General features: G+C 46.1%; 1 pseudogene; it reads right to left on the bottom strand.

Annotated features, from left to right (window-relative positions):
* Window positions 1–1,108: 1,108 nt before the first annotated feature.
* LOC110576987 lies at window positions 1,109–14,048 on the bottom strand (annotated as a pseudogene).
* Window positions 14,049–18,624: the final 4,576 nt, after the last annotated feature.

The following is an 18,624-nucleotide window of genomic DNA, read 5'->3' as shown; positions in this document are numbered from 1 at the left end:
GTCTGTGGATAGCCCAACAGCTGATTTTCCAGGGTCTTTTTCTACTGTCTGAGTGATCAGAAAGAAAAAAAATCTATCAGCTGGAGAAATTAAGCCATTTTTCTTCCGGGGAGAGAAATGGAGTAGCAGGCTCTCCACATTAAAATGCTACAGTGGATTCCAGATGAATGAAAAATTGGTCTGCATAGTAATGAGACTCAAGAGAGATTTGGGAGGTTGGTAACTGGCTCCTGGCAGAGACACAGGATGGAACAATACATCGAGTCTGGTAGAGTCAGGCCAGTGGGGTTCTGGGGGCTTCCGTTCAGGGGCGCCAGGTGCCACGACATCACCCTCTCTATTTTCCCGGCCATTTATTTTTCCAAAGGGCTAGCTGTCCAGGCAGTTTTAGAAAGGTGCAATCACCGGCTGCTCTTAAAATTACCACCGTGTTCCCTCTGGTGCCATGAACCAGGCTGCCCCTTGCAACTCACACAGGCCAAGTGTGACCCTCATTTCGCACCTGGGGGTTCTTGGGGACAGAGGCTACTTTGTATTGCCACTGCCTTTTCTGGATGAATCTTCTGCCTACAGCCAGTTCTCGCTCCCTGGAAGGGCCTCTAGGTGGTAGAGGAAGAAGTGGGCCCTGGCTTCCCGAATGGAAGTCTTACCTGCCAGGTGGGTGGTTAGTGGCTTCATGGCTCCAGGTGGGGTGGCGATGCCTATCGGGCAGATGCAGGTCCTACCTGGCAGGTGCCCAGTAAGTAGTGGTTGCTCTTCCATTATTATTTGTCTATCTGGCCTGAGTGGAAGGGCCCCCAGTTCCTGCTCTTCCCCAGCATTGCCTCATCTCCAGTATCTGCAGTTCAACCATCATTTCATTTCTTTATGTCTAATTTCATTCCAGAAGGGTTTATGTGCTCTTCTCCCTGACGTGCTTAAAAGGCGAGTATTCCTGGCAAGGTAACGCATCAGACCTGCCATTTGCAGATTGTCCCGCAAAGCGCGCTCATGGCAGCAGGGAGCAAGCAGGTATATGCTGGGGGGGAGAGGGGGGCGGTGTTGATAGAACAGCAAGGTTGATGTTTCTCTGAGTGGTCTCCTTAAAAGCTGATGTAAGCTTTGACGTCTACTCTGCAACATAAGCATCCTCCAATTGATTTGATCAGAAAAAAGAAAACTTAGGTGCTGCAGGGAGGGTTGATCCCCAGACTGAGGGACCTTATATACAGCTGCACAGCTGCACAGACTGGGGCTGGACTGTGACTGTGAGACCCGGCCCTGCCCACCTGAGATGAGGCACAGCGTCGGGGGGGGGGGGGGGGATCCCAAAACCTGCCAAACTTTCTCCTACTGTTGGGGAAGGGGAGGGGCCACTGATGCCATTGTCTCTCAGAAGACAGGGCTCTGGAAGGTTCTCTAGCCTCTGAGTCCAGGATACAGAACTTCCCAGTAATCTTAGCCGGGGCCTGGGCCGGCTCTCGCAGGCATGCTCCCTCACAGCCCCAGAGGCCCCCACCAGGCAGCCCCTCCATGCGTTTGTCTCCTTCTCCCACAGTCGGACGAATGGGAGGCGGCGGGTTGCCTGCAGGCTGGCCAGGAGCTTCCCACTTCAGGTTTTCCAGTTTGCCGGACGAGGCAGGCCCCAGGCCTGGATTTCTGCTGAGGCAGGTGGACCCCTGGGACTTGACCTCTGCCCCCTGTCCCTCGGCAGGGCCAGTTGTCAAGGAGATGACAGGATTGAATTCTGAGTTGAGGGAACCAATCTTGTCTGCCTATTTTTATCTTCACACTCTTCCTCCGCCTTCCCTTCCTCCCTCTCCTCCTCCTTTTTAGTCTCCTGTGGCCATTAAAAGAATGGTAATAATTTCCTAAACAGTGACCAAATCATTATTTTACATTTTGCCGGCTTTTAGGAAATCTCCTCTGTGGGCTTTATTCTGCATGCAATGCACACAGTACAGCCTTCCATTATTGAAGCTTCCCAGCACTTTGACAGACTCACCTGTAATCATCCCCACATCCTAGGAAGACTAGTACCTACAATGGTCTGGCTCAAAAACAAAAAACAAACAAAAAACAGACATGGAAGGCAAGACCCACAGCCAACCAGTGACTGGCCAGGTCTGGATCCCTGGTCTCCTGAGCAGGATTGCCTAACCCTCCCAAGGCAGCACCCCCCCCCACCGGACCCCCACCCCAGGGCATTGCACCTTGGGGCACAGAGTAAATGCAGTCGGTCAGCTGCAAACAGCTGGGCTTTGCACTCATTTCCATGCCCGGTTCAGATGATGCTGAGGCATAAGATACTTGGCCGATGCGATGTAGCGCCATCTGGATACTTTGTCAGAAGCTGTCAGCTCCCTAGGACAAATCTGGAAATGGTGCTTCTCATTTCTCCTTTTGACAACCACTTCACTCTTGCTCCTTGCGGGACAGTGAAAATATGCGACATTTCTAGAACTCAATATTTGAAGGTAACTTAGAAACTTGCAAAGAAATGAAATAAAATGACAGCGCCACTCAGTGGGGTAGACTTACCCTCTTCCTCTTCGAGGGTGATGAGGCAGTTGAGTCCACAGGAACGGGGTCCTTTTCTCTTCACCTGGTACCTGCAAAAAGTTAAAATTAGTCCCCTTTATCCATTATGCTTTACTGTGTAGCCCATAGACATTTTTTGTTTGTTCTTTTTTCAATTTTTAGTAAAGGACCATTAGCTAGAAAGAGCATGGCTATGCCAGGACTCAGGGGAGCCCGAGCCCAAGGATGCCAGGCCCAACTAAGGGGATATCCTGCTTCTTTCTCACCTTCACTCGAGCTCTCTCCACTCAAGCTTCGCTCCCCTCTCAGCGCATCCTCCCAGCCGTCCCTCCCCTAGGTCCTCAGGATCCTCACCCACAAATGTCTTCCTCCCACCCGCGGAGATGTTCCCAACCTTAATCCCCAGTTATTTTCACGAGCACAAATGAACTTTCCTGTGGGGTTGTGACTATCATGGTATGACTATGACAGCATAATCATGAATTGCACGTTCCTTTTGACTCCAGTCAAATATCCTGGTTTAGACAATAAGTTACCTGGTGTCCCAGTCATCAGGCTCTTGAGGCAGGACCCTCTCATTCATGTTACCTGTATGTCAGTGGCCCCCATATGACGTCATAGCACACCACACAAAGAGAGAAAGAGCCTCTCTGTGAGACAGGCCTCTTGAATGGTTTGCCTCATCCAGTGACAAGTTCATTTATCTTGGCTTCCTCAAGCTTAGCACAAACTAGAACAGTGCTTCTCAAACTTGCTTGTCTTGGAAAACTTTTAGAGTCTTAAAAATTATAGGGGACTCCAGAGAGCTTTTTTTTTTAGATTGATTCTGTGTTACATATTGAATACATTAGAAACTAAAACTAAGAGAAATTTAAACTATGTATTAATTTATTTAGAACAATAATACACATATTAAATGTTAACATAAATTCTATTTTTTATGAAAATAGCTATAAATAGAAGTGTGGCAAGAAGAGTGATTTGGTTTAAATTTAGTGAGAAGACTGGCACTGATTTACATTTTTGCAAATCTCCTTAGTATGTCGTATAACAGCGAAGAGCCAGATTGCCGTATCCGCTTCTGTATTTGACCGTGCATCAACCCCCAACATGGAGTCTCTGAAAAACTCTACTGTGCACTCAAGGGAGAAAGAGAATGGGAAAGGCAGATAAGGTCTAGTAATATTTTACAAATAGTTTTGCCCCTGTGGACACACAGGGACATACTTTGAAAACTGCTGCACTGGATATTCAGTTAGTACCTGTTGAATAAAACAAGTTTCAATGTGGAAAATCTCTAAGAGGAATGTGAAAATTTCTAGTGGGTTGGGAGGAGATATGACTTGCACTTGCTTGGTTGTTTCTATGTCACTTAAGCAGCTGCTTAAGATGTCATATTATGATTCAAATTTAGGGGGATGGAGTGGGTCTATCATAAAAAAAAACTATCATGAGAACTCTTTTCCACGGAAAAAAGTCAAAGTCCAAGCAATAAATTGGCAAAATTTTGAACATATTTGTGTCTGTGTGAAAGGGATGCATGCATTCTCAAGTCATTGGGGGGTGAGAAGAAAGGATATTCTGTCTCTTTTGATGAAATTATAAATATCCCAGGGTTGGGGCTATATTTTTTTCTTTAGATCTGTGTTGTCTATTACAGTAGTTGCTAGCCCATGGCTGCTGAGGACCTGAAAGGCGGCTCACCAGATTGAGATGCACAGTAAATATAAAATACACACCGGATTTTGAAGACTTGGTATGAAAACACATGTAAAATACCCACTACTCACCTAAAATATTGATTACTTGTTGAAATGGTAGGTTAGATATATTCAGTTAAGTAAAATATATTATCAAGATTAATTTCACAGCCAAGATGTCCTTCAGCAGGTGAGTGGATAGAAACAGCTATGGTACATCCAGACAATGGAGTATTATTCAGTGCTAAAAAGAAATGAGCTATCAAGCCATGAAAAGACACGGAGGAAACTTACATGCATATACTAAATGCAACAAGCCAGTCTGAAAGCTACATACTGTATGATATCAATTATATAATACTCTGGAAAAGGCCAATCCATGGCAACATTGAAAAGATGAGTGGGGTAGAGGGAGGAAGGGATGAATGGGTGGAACACAGGAGATTTTTAGGGCGGTGAAACTATTCTGTATGATATTATACAGGTGATAGAATCATTTATACATTTGTCAAAACCTATGGGCTCTGTTTTCTGTACAATACAAAGAGTGAGCCCTAATGTAAACTTTGGGCTTCAGTTAATAATAATAATACATCAACACTGGCTCATCTAGTGTAACAAATGTCCCACACTATTGCAGAATGTAGGGGAAACTGTGTTTGTGTGGGGAGGCCGGTGGTGGTGGTGAATATGTATGAGAGCCCTATATTACCGCTTAATTTTTCTATAAATCTAAAATTGCTCCAGAAAATAAAGTCTACCAATTAAAACATTCACTTGCTTTTTTTTTTGTACTTTCATTAATGTGGCCACTAGAAAAATTAAAACTGCATACATGGCTGACATCTGTGGCTTGGTTGGATATTTCTATGGGCGCCTCGGACTCTGCCATCTTGCCAGGTGCTTGAGGAATATAAGCACTTAGCAAGGGTTTATTTGGCTTGTGCAACCAGCAGGCACGTGATCATCTGCAAAACAACTAAAAGAATTAATGAAGGCCAGGGAAGATCACCAGAGAGGATGGGCTCCATTTTTCTTGTGTCTTGGTTTGGGGAGGGGAGCACACCCATACCCCACAGGGCGTTGGCTTCTAGCTGCTTCTGGAAGAGCATGTGGGCTGGTGTGTGGGGGCTGAGTCCCGGACTGATGGACAGGTGGCAAGCCAGTCACAGCCTCTCACCTCAGGGGTGGCCAGGCAGAGAAAGGCGCCCAGTAGGGGGTGCACTTCCCCAGGCTTGCAAGGGGCCAGCCTCTGTAGGGATGAGGGATCCAGGGCCTGGGCTTCTCTGGGTGGAGCAGATCCTGGGGCCAGCTCGGTCTCAGACCCAGACAGAAATCCCTAATCTTGCAAGATGCTTTGGTAGCTGGTGTCTTTAATCAAATAACTGCATTTTTGCAGAGATACCTGTGAGTGGTCCTTTTTTTTTTTTTTTTTTTAATAAATGCAGATGTAGGAGCAGAAACCACTTGCTAGTCCCACTTCATGTTTAGCCAGTCTTCATCTGGGGGTGGGCGTTCTTCCTGGGGAAGCTGCTTCTCTGAGGCTGGGCCCCCCTCTACTCACCTCTGCAACCAAAATGTGTGAATGCAGACCAGGCAACTTGTCTGGGGCTCTTGGACTTAATCAGGGCTGTGATCTGAATTCAGACGTGGATCAGGACAGCCTGTAGGCCCCATGGGGTGCTTGGAGGCCCCCAAAGCATCCATCATTCCCTAACTGCCTTCCTTCACCTATTTTTATTTTAAGTTAGGAAATACTCTGAACACACAGAAAAGCACAGAGAATACTGTAAGACCCCCTGCGTGCCCACCATCCAGATTGTAACAAATGTTAATATTTTGCCATAAGGCTACAGATCATTTTTTTTAAAGAAATAAACTGCTATAGGTAGAGTTGGACAAAGCATCACCAACTATTCCCACCCTTTGCCTTCTGTCTTCCCAGAGGGTCCCTCTCTCCTGACACTGCTGAATTCTGGGCTACTCAGGTTTCTTATTCTCTCCACGCACACAGCCATACCCAATATGCATTCCTGTTTTGTCCAATAGATACTTACTGAATGCCTAGGAGGCAATAGCCACTCTTGCAGGCATGGAGGATGGAGCAATGAAAAAATATCTCAATCGCGGAGCTTAAATTCCAGTGTTGGGGTAGGGGTTGCAAATTAAAACCCTACATGTGAGTGTGTTGAAGAAAGATAAAGCTGGGAAGGAGTGCTTTGGGGAGCTGGCGGCCTGACCCCTGTCCACATATGGCCTTATGCTTTGACTTCTCTTCCGTGGTGGTCTGTTTTCTCTGTAGGAGTCCCATTGCCCTCAATCATGGAAGTGTGGTGGTGGGGCAGGGGGGTCTGCATTTGCTTCTGCTGGGAGCACCAGGCGCTCCCTGATTTGTGAATGGTCTCATGAGAATTCCTCAGCTTGGAGCTCTGGCATTCCGTGAGTAGCTCACATTCAGACTTGACCTCGGTGGGAGGCTCCGCCTTGGGATTTCAACTTCACACGGAGATATTTTTCCTCTGGTGCCGGGCAGATGACACATCTCTGGGCCATTTCCCTGAAGCATCAGGAGAGACTTTCCAGTCTTTCCCTTGTGGAGGGGGCAGCTCTTCCAAGGGCCTGGTAGAGGCAGGGTCTCCCGTCTGCAAACCTGGGGCCCACGCTGTGTGTGCCAGTCACGGGCACCCGTGTCCAGGACCTGCATCCCCCTGGCTCTCCAGTGCTTGTTGGCTCCATTTTATAGTCCATGCCTCCAGCTCCTGGGAAATCTACTTTCTTTCTTCAATTTGGCTCAACATTTACAACAATTTTGGTTATGTTTTCTCCAGGACTTCTGTGTTCAGAGAAGGAGGGGGTCCACATCAGCCCTGATGGCTGTGCTGCCCGGCATTTAGACCATCTCCTTGTTGGCTTGTCTCAGCGCCTTACCCCCCTCTGGTCTCCATCATGTGAGTGGGAGCACGATTCTAGAGCCACACGCTTGGGGCTGAAATTGTGGTGCCATCGCTTATTAAATGTGGGCCCGGGGAAAGTTAACTAGCCTCAGCGTGCCGGAAATACGATCCTAATCCTGACCTCCTTGGATTGTTTAGGAAGACGACATTAGTCTTGGTAAAGTGCTTCCAATGGCTTCTGGAACCTGGTAGCTGCCATAGAGGTACTAGTTATTATGACTTTTGATTTAAAGTTTTCCTTGTTTGCTTCTGGTAAGAGATTCAATTCTTGGAAAAAGTATCTCTTTGGGTTATTACCATGTGTCCACTACTAGTATATTTAGTTTGTTCAGTTCTTACCTAGTTGTCATTTTGGAGAACAGACACCAGAGTTGGAGTCCAAGCAGGTCTGCTTTAGTGGGAACGCATGATGTGGGGAGGATGGTCTGCCCAGGTGCGGCCCCGGAAGGGAGTGATCTTGCCCACATGAGGAAAAGAAAAAAAGGCATTTTAGATGTTGGCTCTCTTCTGTGATTTTGAGGAAGGAGTCTGTATTTTTACTGGGGTTTTTGTCTGGACCACTTTTGCATTTATTTTTTACTGAGGAGAAGATCACTTCCCGGTAGATGGTGTCTAGGAAACATTTTAAAGTGTTCCTGTGGGACGCTAAGTGGCTGGTGAGTTTCTCCTCCTGACATTTTGAAGTAAGTGCTCAGCCGCCCAGGCTGGACTTCCTGTGTCTTGCTGGAACCCAGCGGGCTGCGTCAGGCTGCAGAGATGTTTGCCACAGATGGACATTCACTCCGTGAAGCCAGGGAATTTTGGCCTGGGCCCTGGTGTCAACTTTGGGGAATAAGAATACTCGGATACATAAACTTTTATTTCAGGCTTGGTAGGAAGCGACTAGCCCCGAGCCAGAGTGGAGCCTTCGATGACAGGTATTCATTGAGCATCTACTGTGTGTCAGACCTCAACACCCAGAAGATAACCACTGTTTCCAAGTCCCTAAACATTCTTCTAGAATTATTCTGTATCGGCAAACACCCACACACCCACACATACATTTTACAAAAAGACAACATGCCACACACATTGTTGTGTATCTTACTTTTTCACTTAACATTGTATCTCATAGGTCATTAGGTAAGAGTACCTAAGTACATAAGCTTCCTTTTTAATAACTTATTTTCATAGCTTTTTAATAACTACATAGTATTCCACTGGATAATTTATATGAATGATTCCCTATCAATGGAGAGTTAGGTGGTTTCCAATCATTAAAAAATGCTGCCATGTAGGGGCACCTGGCGGGCTCAGGAAGAAGAACATATGACTCTTGGTCTCGGGGTTGTGAGTTTGAGCCCAACGTTGGGTGTAGAGATCACTAAAAAATAAATAAACTTTAAAAAATGCCTCAAGGTACAGTCTTGTACACACATCATTTCACAGATGTGAGAATATATTGGCAGGAGAATTTAGAAGTGAAATTACTGGGGACCGTTGTAAAAAAAAAAACAAAAGCCAACATAGTACATAAATCTCTTCCAAACGTGGCAAGAAGTAGAAGTTCACGCTATTAAATGAATTAATGAGATGTGGGAAAACAACATAGCAGAGAACAGTGGCCTGCAGGTACTTAATGTCAGTCAGATAATTAGCCTGGTGACCTTGGGCAAGTCTTTTACCTTCTCTGAACCTTAGGTTGTTTATAAAATGATCACTGGGTCATTCAAAACTGAGGGAGAAAACCACAAACCTATGCACTTTAAAAAACTTTTTTAAGACTTTATTTATTTGAGAGAGAGAAAGAGAGCATGAGTGGGGGCGGGGAGCAGAGGGAGAGGGAGAAGCAGACTCCCTGTGGAGCAGGGACTCGATCCCAGGACCCCAGGGTCATGACCTGAGCCAAAGGCAGATGCTTAACCGACTGAGCCACCCAGGCGCCCCTTTGAAAGCATTTACTATCCTGAGATACAGTGTAATGTTTGCCTCGACTCCTCCTCGGCTTTTCCTTGCTGAGCTATGTGAGCTATTGGTTTCAGGTTCTATTACTGTCAAAGGGTTGGCGCACTCTGTTGTCAGCTTCCATTTTGCGGGAATGTGCAGTGCCATAAAAATACCCCGGAGAGCCGACTGAGGAGTCCGACCTGGACTCTTGTCCCAGCTGCATGACAATGGGACGTCCTCTTCTCTTGTAGGGCCTCACTCCATTGTTGAGTGGATGAACACATTGTGAGGTTTTGGATTTCAAAGAAGGGTAAAGCCCCATTTCCCATTTTTCCCACTTTTTTTTTTTTTTAACAAAGAATGGGATAAATATGTCTTTGCAGGATAAACATGTCTTTGCCATGTTCAATTTCCAAATGTCACTGAGTCCTTATAAGCTTCCTTCCTTCCTGTGGATAATGTTTGCTCAGGAACATGCGCTGCCTGAGGAGCCCCAGACAGAGGAGACAGAATTGCTGGTGGGAAAGATTAGACTAATCCCCAACAGCCAGCAGGGCCATTGCTGAAATGTTTTCTTAGGGTTCTGTCTATGGTGCTGTTGTGACAGGTAATCATTTACTACCTGAAGTAAGCGCTGAGCTGTCCTGAGATAGGGTTGTTCAGAAAACACTGATCAGAGTGTGGGCACCACTACAAGATCTGAGTAACTTGGAGCAACTCCATGGACCGGAGGCCCTCTGTCTTCCAGGGAATGCTGGCCATCCATGACTGGTGGCCAAACAAGAACTTGATCAATGAAGACTGTTGTTGGTTGGTAATGGAAGTGTAAATGTAACCTTAAGTATTGAACTTTGCTTGTAGTTTCTTTATAAATATTTTAGCTCAAGTTTAGGCTTGGGCCTTCAGGGATTATTAGGGGAGGAGTGGGGGGGATGTACACACAGAAAGAGACAGGGTCTTAGCAAGGAGATCTGACTGACTGAGATTGTACAATGTTGAGAAACGTGAGTGAATTGAACCTGCTGTTTTATAGAAGCTTCTTTGCTCAGTCAAGAAAAATCCCACCTTCCACCTGAATCTTACCCATCCGTGAACGAATCTGTCATCATGGATGTTCCCCAGTGCTCCTTAATGTTCAGACTGAGGTGAATCTCTACACTCACAAAATTCGACAATGGGAATGGAGGTCCGCTGGCTCCTTAATTTGAGGTCTTGTCTGCCTCCAGGCCACCTGAGGCCGAGCACTCCCCTGGCACTCAGCACTTGTGACTACGGGGAGAATGGCTGCCATCTTGGTCAGATCTTGTCCACTTCAGGTCCCAAAGACTGTATCCAGATGTCTAGTCTATTTCTTAGCTGGAAATTCTTGGAAGCCCAGTGTGTGGGAAGTTGGTATTCCGGTCAGAATTTTTCCCCTATCGTCACCACATGGAGCTCACTATTCTCAGTTCTAGAGCTTTCTCACCTGGTCCCACCCCATTCTTCCCACAGTCTATGATCCCAATGCATCTTCCCTCCTCCTTCCTTGTTGCTTATGTCTTTCTAGGCTTACAGCCTCCCTGGCCATTGGCCATCTCAGGCTGGCTTTCCTCTTCTGGGGTCCCTCATATCTGCTCCTGGCCCATGTCCAGATACCCAACCTGGAGACTGGGTCTTTGGAAAAAGAACCATGAAGACACTCCTATAGGGTCAAGCTGTGGGCTTTCAAAAAAGCCCCTGCCCATGCTGAAGATTCTTTGTGCCACCACAACCATCCCTTCTGCTTGTCTTTCATAGCTTTCCTCTCCTGGGTTCTTTTCTAGCTCCTGAGACCCCAATTCTCAGAGCTCCCCTGGCTTGGCAGTGTCACCCTGTTGGTTGACTTCACTTGTCAGTAGGCACCATGGATGACTGGTCTGCAGAACCCACCCTGTGTTGGGCTGGTGTCCATCTTCACAGCTAAGTGCGTCTCACATTGGCCGTGACCTGTCCAGGGGCCCAGCTCTGCTCCACAGCATGCATGTGAGAGGTGGGGGAACATCTGTCTTCCGCTCCCTCAAGTTGCCATGGCATGGAGCAGTATTAGAGCGAACTCTTCTGGTCTCCTCTCCATCTCCCCCGAACTCCATGCAGCCTGTATCTGTCAGGCCACATCTTCCAGGAGTAGGAGCATCCCAGCAAAATGCAGGCAACAGGGGCCCTGTTTTCTCAGCTTCCCTAAACCTGTGATGGCGGCTTTTTCCTCTTCTCCTTCCCAGCATCTTGGCCCAGGCTTGGGAGGGTCACTTCCAACTTGGGAGGCAGGAAGAAAGCCCTGCCGGGCTCTCCAAACCAGGCTTCCACTTTGGGTGAAGGGGCTCATTTACTCTGATCCTTTTTTTAGGCAGATTTGGTCTAGTTATCAACTGATCAGACCTGGAAGGGAGAAAGAGCTAAGAATAGGATCTTCTCACTTCCGGTAAGTAGCAAGAATTACGGTACCATGCATGGCTCTCCTACCTGGTTGCTAACCCCGGTTTTCTTTAACTCCTCATTCTCACGTCTTCCTGGCTGCAACCAGGAGGCTAATGGTCTTCTTCTGATTTATAAATCCTGCTTCCTTCCTAAAGAAGCCTCCTTCTGCCCCTCAGACCAGGGACCTCTCCCAGGCCCCCATAGTCAATACTGGTGCTGGATCACCTTTGGAAAAGCACAATAGAATGACCCTTTTCTCCCTTCCATGTGTCTGTACTTCTGGATCAAAAGGTACCTGCAAGCATACCTATTCCAGTCATAAAGGCCATGCCATCAGGATCCTACAATGCCAGTTTCATCGTGATGCTGTCAGGATATGAACATGTCTGGTGCCTTCTGGGTACTTTATGTACTTGCAGAAGCAGGCGAATCAACCTGAGAAATCTTTGGCTGCCAGTGTCATCGGTCCTCTGCCCGCCCGGCTGTGACCTTTCCCGCTGCCTTTCTGCAGACACAAAGCACGTGTCCCTAGAGGTGGCTGTCAACTGTAGCAACCACATGAAACCAGGCTCTGGTTTTCCTAAAGAGACTCAGCCTGCCTCAGTGCTGTGGCCAGCGGGGGGGAGGGGGAAGGTTTTTAGGGATCAGACAATGCCTTCCTCTTTGTCCCTCTTTCCAGCTCTATCTCTCTGCCTTTTCCTGACTTTGTTCTTTGTTTAAAAGGTCTGGATGGAGGAGCAGAGGCAGCTGTTGTGCAAGGGATGTAATTTTGACCCCTTCTGCTCCTAAAAAATCAATACTCCTTTGAGTCTCTGTGCAGAGTGTTTTATAGACTCCTTTCTGGGCAGCCCCAATCTGTAAAAGCTGATATTATCTGATGACCCTTCTCATACTTACACATTTTTTTTTTTTTACAAAATATTTCCAGAATGTCACCTTCTTCTACAACCGAGACTTTACTGCACATGTCTGCTTTGTGACAGTATATCTTTTCTGCCCACTTTGGAAGGGAAACTTCCCGATTTACATACCTGAAGGCACTGGGGGATGACAAAGGTCATCAGCTGACAGGGTAGTCTTAAGAAGGACGGGAGCAAGAGGTGGGCTGGCCATGTTAAACATGAATGGAGCCAAGAGCTTGGCTATGGGCTTTTTGCCAAGACAGAGAAAAATCCATCCACTTGAGGACGTCTGTCACCTGTGATAAGGCCCAGCCTTCACCAGCATGACCTCAAAGACAGAAGACACCTAGGTTTTATTCTTCCTATTGTATGTGCCACTTCATAAGGAGAGAAACACGCGAGCTCCATGGAATTGCCAAATTCTAGAGCTAGAAGAGGTTTCAGATGTCATGTCACCCAGATGTTGCCAACAGGGGGCCAGCTGGGTCCCCACGAGGGACACAACTTTGTTTGGCCTGCGCGGTGTTTTTGTTTCTTTGTTTGTTGTCAACATTTGAAAATCAGGAGATTTCAGATAAAAATAAAGTTTGAGAGATTTTCTTGAAACACTGGACACTCTGGCCACTCTGGCCCCATTCCTGCATGGGAACAACTGAGAGGCAACTCTTCCTTGGGCTTCCAGAGGCCCAAATCCCTACTCTTCGCTTACTTAAGGTACATCCAGATGCACCTGGGTTTGTGACCCCTCTCCCGAATTCTGCCTGCATCCCACAGCCTTTTTCCTCTGTGAGGAGACAGGAACCTAGAAAATGAGGTGTTTCCCCAGGCCTCATGGGGACTAACAGAGAGAGTCCCTTCCGAGTTCCCTCAGCCTTGCCAGGGACTGTTCTAGGGGGCTTTGTTTTAGTTAGAGGATTCCTATAAACTTAAAACAAAACAAAAACCAAAACAGATCATTCAAGAAAAAGGAAGGCAGCATTTTGTAATGGGAAGAGCATTGTGTTGGGTTTCTGATAGACCCAGATCCAAACCCTGGTATTTTTTTTTTTTTTGGGCAGATCCTGCCACAGGTTTATTTGGACAAATAGCACAGGAAGACATCAGCCCCATGCAGACAGAAGCCTAGGGGTCACACCAGTCCTTCCGTCCTCACCTTGGCAGACAGAGCCTCTATACTTGGAAACTTTGTGGGGTACTGGGCACCTTCTGGAGCTGCAGCCTGGCCTTGGTTTGAACCTTGGCCTTGGCCTCTGGCCAGCAGAGCCTGAGACCCTTGGCAATGTGGGCATGAGCATGTTTCAAGTTTGGGGTGAGCGATATAGGCAAGTCAACCAGCTTGTGGCTGCCACCCTTGGAGATCCTGGGCTTGGCCTCCTGAGGCTTGATGAGGGCTTTGACAGCCTTGGCATGGGCACTCATGGCCTTAGTGTTGTTGGCTTGCATCTTCTTTAGGCCCTTCTTATTGTGCTTCTTGGCAAAGCGCATGTTTCTCAGGAACTTGGGGTCTACGCCTCTTAAGAGATACATATCTTTGTGACCAGAGTTTTTTGATACCGTTTCTGTGCCATTTTTGTGGAACGGTGGTGCATGCTGTGGTTCTTGGACTTGGCCATGTCTACACCAAAGCCTACAGCTCCCCCAAACCCTGTACTTAAGTACAATTATTTAGTACTTGAGTACAATTATGTGGACATCTACCAATGAACCAAGCAGAGAGAAAATACCTTTGGTTCTTACTCTTAGCTGTGTGAGCTTGTTCAGCCTTGTAACTTCTCTGACCTGCACAATGGGAATACTGATACCTGTCTTGGGAGTGGTTGTGAGGGTTGGTGCTAATTCTGTGAAGTCCTTCCTGATACCCTATGCCTGTTCATCAGTCCCCTCGGCCCCATTAACCCCCCAAAATGTGACAACTTCTTCCTTTGTGCCATTTGGCCCTAGACACCTCTATTCCTGCCCCTGTTACAGTACTGCATTTGCCCCCAGTTAGATTGCAAGTCCAGACATGGGAGCCCTGTACTGTTTTTATGACTCCGGTACCTAATACTTCATAGGTACGTTGTGACTGTTTGTTGAAATCCCCTAACACAATGGCTGTGATTTTTAATAACTAGCATGTTGGAATGAATGCATCCAGATCCATTCCACCCTTCAAAACAGTCATCTTGGTAGACCAGTGAGAACACCATTGCTCAAAGCTGGTCTAGAACTTGGTGCTTGGACTTGCTTTTGGGCCATCCTGGAACTACCCAAGAAAACTTGTCTCTTTCCTTTGTTACCATGTCAAATTTTCCACCCAAACAATACTTACCACCTTCTTTGGTATCTTAATTCTATCAATATCAAGGATGTCATAGTTCTCCAAACCTGTAAAACGCTCCATACATTTACTTTGTTATTATTATCTGGCCAAAGAGCCATGGCCAAACTTACCCTAAGGAATGAAAAATTGCCACCATTGAGAATTATACAAAAGAATATTCTGCAGCAATGAAAGAAATGCCAGAAGAGATATCAATACATTTTGAATAATGAGGATGTCATTAGAATAAGAAAGTACTTTGAAGGAAAGTCTTTTCATTTAAATGAATGAAAAAAAAATCAATCCCATTGCTCTATAGTTACCCTGTGGCTGGAGGGATGAAGGAGGAAAGAGCCAGCCAACGAGGTAACAACACAGGGTCCAGAAATAGTTAAGACCGAAAGTGGATTACATACACTCCAATCATTGTCCCACATCACCTGATTCCTGATTCCTCCATTTATCATAGGAAGAGAAGCATCCCTTGGGGTGGTCTTGTTTTTGCTCCAGAATAATTGATACAAAAATCTCCTCCAGCTAGGCTTTCCTGAGCAGTGGTAGAAATGACCATAGAGACAAGGCTGGGACCATGAATACTGCAGAGGACCCAGGAATGGAGCTGACAGTCCAGTTGAGGAGATGAGGCAGGACAGAGAAAGCATACACAGCATTAAGGGAGAGGGGGCAGGGGAAGAGGCCAACTTCCCCTGCTGGAAGGGGAAGGTACCATGGAAGAAACAATGGTTCTGTTGGGCTATAAAATCCCGGGAGCCCTGGGAATGTGTTGGACCAGCAGAGCGGGCAGGGGAGGAGGCCATCCAAGCTGAGGGAGAAGGGTGAACTGCTTGTTAACTAAGACTAAAACCATACACAGTAAAGACATAGTTTGTGGATTAGCCACTTACCTTGCTTCTCATCTTTCCTTTGAGGGTAGAAAGAGCATTGTGAGTTCTAAATCGGTGTTACTTATTTCCCGTGTGACCTTGGAACATCATCAGGTCTCTTTGCATCTCAGTTTGCACATCTGTTAAAAAGAAGAGAAATACCTGACTTTCATATCTCACCAGGTTGTTCAGAGGATGGAATGATATAATGCATGTGAAAAATTGTTTATTCATTCATTCATCCGTTCATTCCTTCAAGTAACCACACACTGAGTCCTTCAGGATTCCATCAAGAGGAGAGGGGGAAAGACGTGGATATGGAATTCCAATCAGATCAAGAGCTATAACCAGTTCTATCAGGAGAGAGAACTAGACAATAATCACTGGAGACATTTGAGCATTGGCTTTGGAAATGCTCTCTTGGACCCTAAACTGCTACTAATTGTATTCTTTCTCTCTTTTCATTAACCGTTAAAAAGATAAAGTTTCAATACTGACTGAGAAGCATCTTGTGTGAGAAAGTCAACTGGGGTCAGGAGTGTGCACCCCAAAGCTGGTCTCTGCATGTGAATGTCCAGACAGGGCCAGAAGTCCATGCCCCGCACCTGCAAGGTGTCTTACCCTTGTGCCTCTTCCCCCTTTATAAGCCTAGTACTCTGCCTGAAGACGTGGGTGCTTGGTTTCTCATTTCTTTGGGCAAAATAGAAGAACCAAGGGCATGTGGGGGATGTCACACTTTTCCTTGATGTTGTGTCATCCCTGGTAGGGTATGTCCAGTACTCTCAAGAGTCCCCTTTATTACTTTGAGGAGGATCCCAGAATGAGGCTTCCCAGCTTCCCTCTTTTTGGTTGATATTGGTCAAAACACTGACTGATTTGTCTGAGTTCACAGCCCTCCACTTTTTACCTGGGTTCTTGGGGGCAGGAGAGTTGCTAGGAGCCCCTTAAGGAAGATTAGGAAGAGGTGAAAAGGTAAAGTCTGGGGCAGTATTTACTCTCCCACGGCAGCCTGTGTAACCAAGAGAATGAATGAGGAAGGCTACAGATAAGGTTAATCAACACAACACGCTCATTGCTTCATAGGGACACTGGTTACGATTTTATTAAACCCTGAGAATGTTTTTTGATAAAGACAAAAATCATGTGGTGTTTTTCACTGTTAAATTCCCTCAGAAAATCAGGCCTTTCCAGACGATGGCTTGACATTCTCTGTAAACACAATTAGTCTGGGGTTCCTGCCACATGGTAGTAAAGATGCCTTCACAAAAGCAGGAGGGAGATTAAATGATTACATTAGCAGAGCAAATATATGTATGATAAAGTTTTATGAGCTCTTCTTCCAAGAAAGGGGCTCTGTAAAAACAATATTGTATTATCCTTGTTCCAAAGCTCAGGGAAATGTAGCCTCCCCTATACATCTTGGCATTTTGTGATCACATTTATCTATTCATGACTTTTCCCCCCAAGAAAATTCAAACCAAACGTCATCATATTAATATTATTTAGTGTTGAATCTTTAAATATCTTGTTTTATACCTATATATCCTTCTCTTTGAGGTGGTAACTCAAACTTTTTCTCAGGATATAGGAAAAACGTATAGCAGCAAAGCAAACATTAAAATATTAATACAATGTGATTTCTTGCCAAGATTATGAGATTTCCTTCTTTGTGGGATTTTTGACAGTCATTTCGTTGACTCTCTGGGAATGGGCTGAGAGCTGATGGATGGGCCGAATGATGCTCTGGGCATTAGGGCTACTTTCTCCATAAGCGCAACCCTTTGGTAAAACCAGTGTCTGTCCAGGTGATCTGCTCGTCCTGGCAGCCAGAGGTTTATGGTCCAAGACAGACAGATGGCTATTGCAGGTCACATCATGCTGTTCCAATTATAAAGCTAAATTAATGTAACACAAGCTAACTCTTCACATTGGGTAAAGGAAAAAGTGTACCTATAACACGGGTGGCTGAAAAGGAAACTATGGAAGCCATGTATTAGCATCTGTCACCACTGGTCTTCCGGTTAGTTGAAGAAAACATCCCCAAGTAAAAGTTTTTGTTGTTTGTGTTGCACAGAGCTTGAAGGGTTGGGAAAAGGGTGATTCTTGGTCTTCCAGACTTTCATCCAGTAATTGGGAGGGAAGCGTAACAGCCAAAATACGGATTGCTCTTCATTTCTTTTTTTTTTTTTTTAAAGATTTTATTTATTTACTTGACAGAGAGAGACACAGCGAGAGAGGGAACACAAGCAGGGGGAGTGGGAGAGGGAGAAGCAGGCTTCCCACGGAGCAGGGAGCCCGATGTGGGACTCGATCCCAGGACCCTGGGATCGTGACCTGAGCCGAAGGCAGACGCTTAACGACTGAGCCACCCAGGCGCCCCTTGCTCTTCATTTCTGAAAGCTGTAAAGGATTTCCCAAAGGCTCATTACATTAAAACATCATGGAAATCCTGCTTAACTCTATTTGTTATCTACTGCTGTGTAACAAATGACCCTTAAACCTAACGGCTTAAGACAACAATTAACATTTATTATCTCACAGTTTCTTTGGGTCAGGAGTTCTGACGTGGCTTAGAAGGGTAGTTCCAGCTTACAGTCTCTCATGAGGTCAGATGACAGTTGGGATTACAGTCATCTGAAGCGTTGGAGGATCTGCTTCCAAAATGGTGCATTCTCATGACTGATGAGTCAGTACCAGCTGTGGATGAGGCATCTCAGTTCTTCACCACTAGGACTTCCCCCATAGGGTGGCCTAAGTTCCCCATGACGTGACAGCTAGCTTTCCCCAGAGTCAATGACCCAAGAGAAAACAAGGCAGAAGCTATCATGTCTTTTAGGACCTAGCCTCAGTGGTCACATTCCATCATTTCTGCAAAATCGTACTGGTTATACAAGTCATCATACGTGGGCAGGAACAACAGAAAATTAGTAATACCAAGAGGTAAGAATTACTGGTAGCCATCATGGAGGTTGGCTACCATATTAATTTATCTGAATCTTCAGC

Source organism: Neomonachus schauinslandi, chromosome 14 (genome assembly GCF_002201575.2).
Source record: "Neomonachus schauinslandi chromosome 14, ASM220157v2, whole genome shotgun sequence".
Lineage (NCBI taxonomy): Eukaryota > Metazoa > Chordata > Mammalia > Carnivora > Phocidae > Neomonachus > Neomonachus schauinslandi.
Note: the sequence above shows the minus strand (reverse complement) of the source record. Positions and strands in the feature narration are given on the sequence as shown.